A 7,677-nucleotide genomic window follows, 5' to 3' on the forward strand; every position below is an offset into this window, starting at 1 on the left:
ACCTGTCAAGAACAATTAGAGGAGGAAAAGTTTATTTGGGGGCTCACAGTTTCAGAAGTCTCAGTTCAGAGATGGCCAACTCCATTCCTAAGGGCTAAAAGTGAGGCTGAACATCATGGTAGAAGAGTGTGGTGAAGAAATGCAGCTCAAGACATCACACCAAGCAGCAGAGAAAGAGAAAGATCTCCTCCAGGACAAAATATAAACCCCAAGGGCACACCCCCATGGACGTACCTCCTCCAGCCACACCCTACCTGTCACTCAGTTAATCCCTATCAGGAGATTAATTTACTGATTATGTTAAGGCTCTCATAACTGAATCATTTCACCTCTAAACTGTCTTGCATTGTCTCACATGTGAGATTAGGAGACACTTAAACTATAACACCCAAAGTATTTATAACAGCAAATAGGACTAAGATCAGAATCTACTTCAGTATTCAGATTAGAGGTCAAACTCCTACAAGGGTATTCCTTCCTTTGTGTCTAGTCCTGCCTTTCTTTCCAGTCTTCTTTCCAGCCTTTCTTCTTTGATATTGAGATCACCTAGTTATTTGTTTGTCTTCCTAATTAGCATTCAAGTTCCTTGAGGGCAGAGAACATGGTTATTTGTATTTTTGTAACTTCAGCCTGTATCACAAGGCCAAGTTTATTATAGGTTCAGTTAATGTGGATCTGACTGGTTCCTACTGCCTGGATGAGAAAAAGGAAATAGGCTCTGGGCTTTATAGATTTTTAGGATTTCCTCCCTTTTAACCATAGATAGACTGACTGGTTGATCTAGACCTGAAACTGATAGAAAGCAGATGGATCTGAAAAAAGAAACAGGCCAGACAGGCGGGATGGCAGATGCCTGTAATCCCAGGACCTCAGGAGGCTGGGGCAGGAGGATGGCAGTTGCAAAGCCAGCCTCTGCAAAAGCGAAGTGCTAAGCAACTCAATGAGACCCTGTCTCTAAATAAAATACAAAATAGGACTGGGGATGTGGCTTAGTGGTTGAGTGCCCAACTTCAATCCCTAGTACCAAAAAGAAAAAGAAAGAAACAAGCCATCTAGAGCAGTGGTGGGGGCAGAAAAGCCCCCAGGACCATTCTTGGGAGTTGGGGTAGAAGAAAGGAACATAACTGGTACTACCCAGGGCCCCACATCCCCAAACTAGGAGAGAAAAAGGAATAGGAAAGCCTGAATGAACGGAGATCCAGGGAAAGGATGGGCAGCAGAAACTATTGGAAATTGTAGTTGAAGTCAAGCACTAAAAGATTGATCCTCACATTGACTCTGATCCTCAGGGAACCTATCCTTAGGAAGTGTTCCACATTATACAGTTGCACAAGAGTTTGATTCACACTGACCTGTGATAAGGAAAAAAGAGGAACAGTTAGGCATGGAGGCAGCTCTAGATTCCCAACTCCATAGGGAGCCACCTCACACTGGAATGCTTGTCACACTTACTTCATCAGGATGGGAGTGAGTGTAGTGGTGTAGGAAGGCCTCAAAAATCCTCAGAGTGGCTCCATGATTGTCCAGGGCCATCTCAGCCTCTTCTTAGGCACACGCTCCCCCTGGTGGTCACTCTTGACACTGCCAGCTCCATTAAACATGCAATTACTACCCTTCTCAAGCAAGGACAGAGGAAGTCTCTAGAGGTAGTAAGTAAATCAAGGTTCTCTGAGGACACAGAGAAGTCAGAAGAGAGTTCAAGAAGCAGAACCATGAAAAGGGGAAGGGATCCAGATCTTGAACTAAGAAAGTGTCATCTAGAAGAAAAGAAACCTGAGCTGCCTGGATTCTTTTCTCCAAGATTGAAAGTGGGGAGGAAGTCAAGGACACAGAAGTTTCCTGGGAGGGCACAATGAGGCCACATTTTCTATGAATTTTAAATACAAGAATGTCAAGACTTATTAAAAAATCAATAAAGTCTTATTTTATGCACAAAATATGAAATGAAGGTGAATCTCCCTTGAATAAGGGAGGGCTAGGGAGGGAGCTTAATGGCAGAGCCCTTGCCTAGATAGCATTCCTGAAGACCTAGATTTGACCTCCAGCATCACAATAATTTTTTTTTTTTTTTTGAGAATCACAACTCCAAGGCTAGTGGGCCATTTGAACTATAAGCTGCACTATTATTGTGTGAGACCACAACTTAACTCGTAAACAAAAATTAAGGTGGGAAAAGAGGCTGAACGAAGCCATAAGGTAAGGGCTGAGGGAACAGAATCACTCACCAGTTATAAAGAAAAACTTAACATTGTTTCTCCCCTAATTCCCCAAGGGAGGGCTTAGGCCTGGTCCTGGCTCCAGAGGTCTCTACACAGGACACAAGCAAGAACAAAGGCAAGGAGAGTTGGAATCAGAGATGCCTAGGATGGAACTGGACCAGGAACAGAGAAGGAGAGGAGATAAATTGGAATGGGGACAAGGGTATGGAAGGGAAAGTCAAGGAAACTTGTTTGCTCTGAGGAGCAGAGGAGGCTCTCAGTGTAAATGTTGGGAGAAAGGGGCAAAAAGGGTGTTGCCCTGAGATCTCTCACCAGAATTATAGCCAATATATAGAGCCCATAGACCAGCTGGATTAGCTCACATCTTCCAGAAGTTTCTATTTTTCTAGGAAATAGAAGACAAGGGAAGGAGGGTTTTTTTGTTTGTTGTTTTGGTACTGGGGATTGAACTCAGGGGGCACTCAACCACTGAGCCACATCCCCAGCCCTATCTGAGTTGCTAAGCGCCTTGCCATTGCTGAGGCTGGTTTTGAACTTGGGACCCTCCTGTCTCAGCCTCCTGGGTTGCTGGGATTACAGGCGTGGGCCACCACGCCCAGCAAGGGAAGGAATTATGAGAAGCTAAGGAAGCAGGAGTGAGATGGTGGCCTCCACTGTGAATGAGGACAGTCCACCTCATTCTGGGCCTCCCTGAGCCTCTGGGACCTTCTAGAGGTTCTGGTGCTGCAGACTCTTCAGGTCTTCAAGTTGTCAATGGACCTTTATTTTATTTATGTATATGTGGTGCTGAGAATCGAACCCAGCACTCCTCACATTCCAGGAAAGCACTCGACCACTGAGCCACAATCCCAGCCCTCCTCAGGTCTTATATTGGTTTTAGTTTCCTGGGATTTAGCAATCATCCAAGTTCCAAGGTGATATGCAGTCTTTTTTTTTTTATAATTTTTAATATTTATTTATTTTTAGTTTTCGGCAGATAGAACATCTTTGTTTGTATGTGGTGCTGTTTGTATGTGGTGCTGAGGATCAAACCTGGGCCACAGGCATGCCAGGCCAGTGCACTACCTCTTGAGCCACATCCCCAGCCCGTGATATGCAGTCTTTTTAACTTCTATTATTTTTGTTTAATTCTGGAGAAAAGTGGGAAGAGCTAACCATTTCCCTCACCCTTAACATCCCCAGGCAGGTTCTAAGAATAACAAGGAGCCTCAGATTTGCAGGGCAGGTCTTCTCCAGAAGAGGTGAGCAGAGCCTTGATGTTGAGGGATGAATAGGGTTCTAGGAGTCACAGTGGGGAGAAAGAAGGGAAAACTGAGGGCAAGAATTGAGGAGGAACTCAGAGATAAGCAGACTAGGCCCTGGGCCAAAGCTGGGGGCAGGATATCTTAGACCGGGATATCTAAAATAGTTGCCCAGAGGGAAAATTAGGTGACTGCTCATCAAAGACTAGATTGGCTCATTCTCAGTTCTCCTTCAGAGATAATGGAGGGTCCATATGGGGTAGGAGATTTATGGGGAGTTTGGTCAGATCCTAGTGAGTTCTGTAGGAAGTAGGACTCAGTAAATGTTGGGAAAGGGAAAGACATTATCTAACCTTTGCTGTGTTTGAGGGAAGGGCTGCTTTGAAAGAGGAGATGAGAACAGTTCCAGTGTAGAGAGGTTTGAGGGGAAGTCAGAAAGAGCAAAGAAGAATGATTAGATTTCTTAAATCTTTGTGGTGTCACCAATAAAGGAAATAAGTTGTTATAGAATGTACATCTTCCCAGTTGGTTCCAGGAGAAATTTAGCCAGAGCTGGGAATGAATTCTTGACTCCACGTTTTTCACTTTTTCTTTCTTTCTTTTCTTTTCTTTTCTTTCTTTCTTTCTTTCCTTTTTTTTTTTTTGATACTGGGGATTGAACTCAGGGGTACTCAACCACTGAGCCACATCCCCAGCCCTATTTTGTATTTTATTGAGAGACAGAGTCTCACTGAGTTGTTTAGCACCTCCCTGTTGCTGAGGCTGGCTTTGAACTCATGATCCTCCTGCCTCAGCCTCTGAGAGAGCTGCTGGGATTACAGGCATGCACCACCAAGCCCAGCATGGTTCTCACTTTTGATAGCTTTGTCTATTACCAAATCCTGACCTTTTTATCTTTTTTTTGGTACTGGGAATTGGATTCAACAGTGCTTTACCACTGAGCTATAGCCCCAGTTTTTATTTTTTTATTTTGAGACACGGTCTTGCTCAGTTGCTTAAGTACTTGCTACATTACTGAGACTGGCCTCAAACCTGCCATCCTCCTGCCTCAGCCTTCCAAGTCACTGGCATTACAGACGTGCACCACTGTGCCTGACTCAACTCCTTAATTTTCAGTAGTTAGATACTTAATACAAAGAAGGTTTATGTGCTTCACATGAGTGAACACCAGGAAGAGAAACTACAGTCAATCTGTCTTTCTCTATGAGTAGTTTTTTTGAACTAGCTCCAAGGGGTCATGCAAGTGGGGACAGCTGAGAAAAAAATTCAAGAAAACAGAAGAGAGGGCTAGAGATGTGGCTCAGCGGTAGAAAGTTTGCCTAAACATGTGTGAGGCCCTGGGTTTGATCCCCAGCACCGCTTCTCTGCTCCCATCCCACCCCTGAAAAAAAAAGGAACAAGTCTCAGTCACAAATCTTTCCTTCATCTCCCAGCTCTGTCCCCTACCTTCAATTCCTTGCCACCACTCTGTTAAGCCCCAGTCATCACTTTCCATTTCTCTTATCTGTCACTGGTCAGTGCCCAAAGTGATGGGTTCTGAGTTTGCTTTCCCTAAGAATGCTGTACTTGGGGCTGGGGTTGTGGCTCAGTTGTAGAGCACTTACCTAGCAAGTGTGAGCCACTGGGTTTGATCCTCAGCACTACATAAAAATAAATAAATAAATAAAGGTTTTGTGTCCATCATTATATATATATATATATATATATCTGTACCTTCCTGGGGCTGAGGAAATATACAAGTGAGAATAATCAGTTGGGTTACACAACTGTAATTCCAGTGACTCTGGAGGCTGAGGCAGGAGAATCACAAGTTTCAGACCAGCCTCAGCAATTTAGCAAGGCCCTAAGCAACTTAGTATGACCCTGTCTCTAAATTATATATAAAAAGGGCTGGGGAGTGGATTAGTGGTTAAACATCCATGTTGTTAAAAAAAAAAAAAAAAAGAGGGCTGGGGATGTGCTCAAGCGGTAGCGCGCTCGCCTGGCATGCGGTGGGCCCGGGTTCGATCCTCAGCACCACATACAAACAAAGATGTTGTGTCCGCCAAAGACTAAAAAAATAAATATTAAAATTCTCTCTCTCTCTCTCTCTCTCTCTCTCTCTCTAAAAAAAAAAAAAAAAAAGAAAAAGAAAAAGAAAAGAAAAAGGGCCAGGGCTGTAACTCAGATGTAGATCACCCTTGGGTTCAATTCCCAAGACAGATAGATAAGTAAGTAGGTAGGTAGGTAGACAGACGATAGATAGATAGATAGATATTTAAAAAGATTCCTGAGGACCAGAATGGGAATCAAGGTCTTCTCCATCATAAAGGGGCTCTTTCTCTTCTCTTTCCTTCTCCTCTCCTTCCCCCTTTCCTCTCTCCTCCTTTTTCTTCTTTCAGTGCTGGGCATCAAACCCAGAGACAAATGGGTCTTCTTAAAGGAGGGCATGTTTCTCCTCTAGGACTCAGGGATTCTTCAACAATGGGGTGGATCGCCATCATCAAACTGGAAACTAGGCTGGGGATATAGTTCAGTGGTAGATTGTGTACCATAGCATGTGTAAGGTCATGGATTTGATCCCCGTCACCACAAAAAAATTAATAATAATAATAATAATAATAATTTGAATCGCCTTATAGCAGATTGAGTTGTGACTTGCAAAAGACATGTCTACCCAGAACCTCAGAATGTGATCTTGTTTTGAATAAGGGTGATTGCAGGTATAATTAAGGTAAGGAATCTCTTCTTGACAGAAGAGATCATCCTGGGCCAGGTGCAGTGGCCATACCTGTAATACCAGTGACTCCGGAGGCTGAGACAAGAGGATCTCAAGCTCAAAGCCAGTCTCTGCAACTTAGTGAGGCCCTAACTAACTCAGCAAGACCCTGTCTTTAAATAAAATACAAAAAAGGGCTAGGGATGTTGCTCAGTGGTTAAGTGCTCCTGGGTTCAATCCCTAATAATCAACCAATCAATCAATCATCCTGGATTCACGTGAGCCCTAAATTCAATAATGAGTGTAAGGATACTGAAAAGGAGAAAACACATAGACATGGAAGGAGGAGGCCATGTGAGGACAGAGACAGATATTGGAGGGATTGGTCTACAATCCAAGCACCACCAAGGATTGTTGACAGTCAACAGAAGCTAGGAAAGAGTCATAGGATGGGTTCCCCTTTGGAGCCTCCAGAATAAGCCAAAACTAACAACATTGGTTTTGGACTTCTGGTCTATGCAACTATGAGAGAACAAGCTTGGAGCTTATAGAAATTTGCCAGGTATGATAATGTACATCTCTTAACCTCAGCAACTCAGGAGGCAAAGGCAGGAGGACTGCAAATTCAAGGTCAGCCTGAGCAACTATAATAAGGTCCTAAGCAACTCAGTGATACCCTGTCTCAAAATAAAAAATTAAAAACGACTAAGGCCAGGCATGGTAGTGTATCCCTGTAATCTTGGGAGGCTGAGGCAGAAAGATCACAAGTTGGAAACCATCTTTAGCCATGGCAATGTGCTAAGCAACTCAGTAAGATCCTGTCTCTAAATAAAATACAAAATAGGCCTGGGGATGTGGCTCAGTGGTTGAGTGCACTGAGTTCAACCTCTGGTACCCTATCCCCCCCAAAAAAAATTAGAAAAAAAACTAGTAATGTTGCTCAGTGGTAAAGCACTCCCAGTTCAACAATACCCCAGTAAGGAAGGGTGGAGGAATTGTGGCAATTTATTATGTCAGCTCTAGGAAACTAAGATACTACATAAGAGTAAGGAAGTCTCCCATACAGGAATGCAGTTCCCTGAGGATGAGGTATACAATTTGCATAAAGGCTGTCTTTTCTGGGCTGGGCTCAGAACAGCAGTAATGTTGGAGGGTCTCAGGAGGTCCCTCACCAGGCTCACACCGAGGTTGAGCCTTGGGCCATGAACTTGAATTTGCTTGCAGAATTCCTCTGACTTTGCCCAGGGTGGTCTGGATGTTGCTGCCCAAAACCTAAAGTTCTTGGTTCAACTGATTCCTTTTCCTAGTGTGCTAAGGGGCAAAGAAGTCAATGCTCTGCAGAACTTTCTTCAAAGGCTTGATAAATACGAGAGGAGTCAGGAACAACAAATTGAGCCCAGACACTGACATTGACAATGGAAAGAGGACCTGGTTTTGACTCCAGTCCAAGAAGGTACGGCTGTTTCAGGCCAAGTCCAGGCCACAGTCTGGGAACTCCTTGTATAATTTCTAACTCTCC

This window comes from Urocitellus parryii, chromosome 5 (assembly GCF_045843805.1).
Source record: "Urocitellus parryii isolate mUroPar1 chromosome 5, mUroPar1.hap1, whole genome shotgun sequence".
Classification (NCBI taxonomy): domain Eukaryota; kingdom Metazoa; phylum Chordata; class Mammalia; order Rodentia; family Sciuridae; genus Urocitellus; species Urocitellus parryii.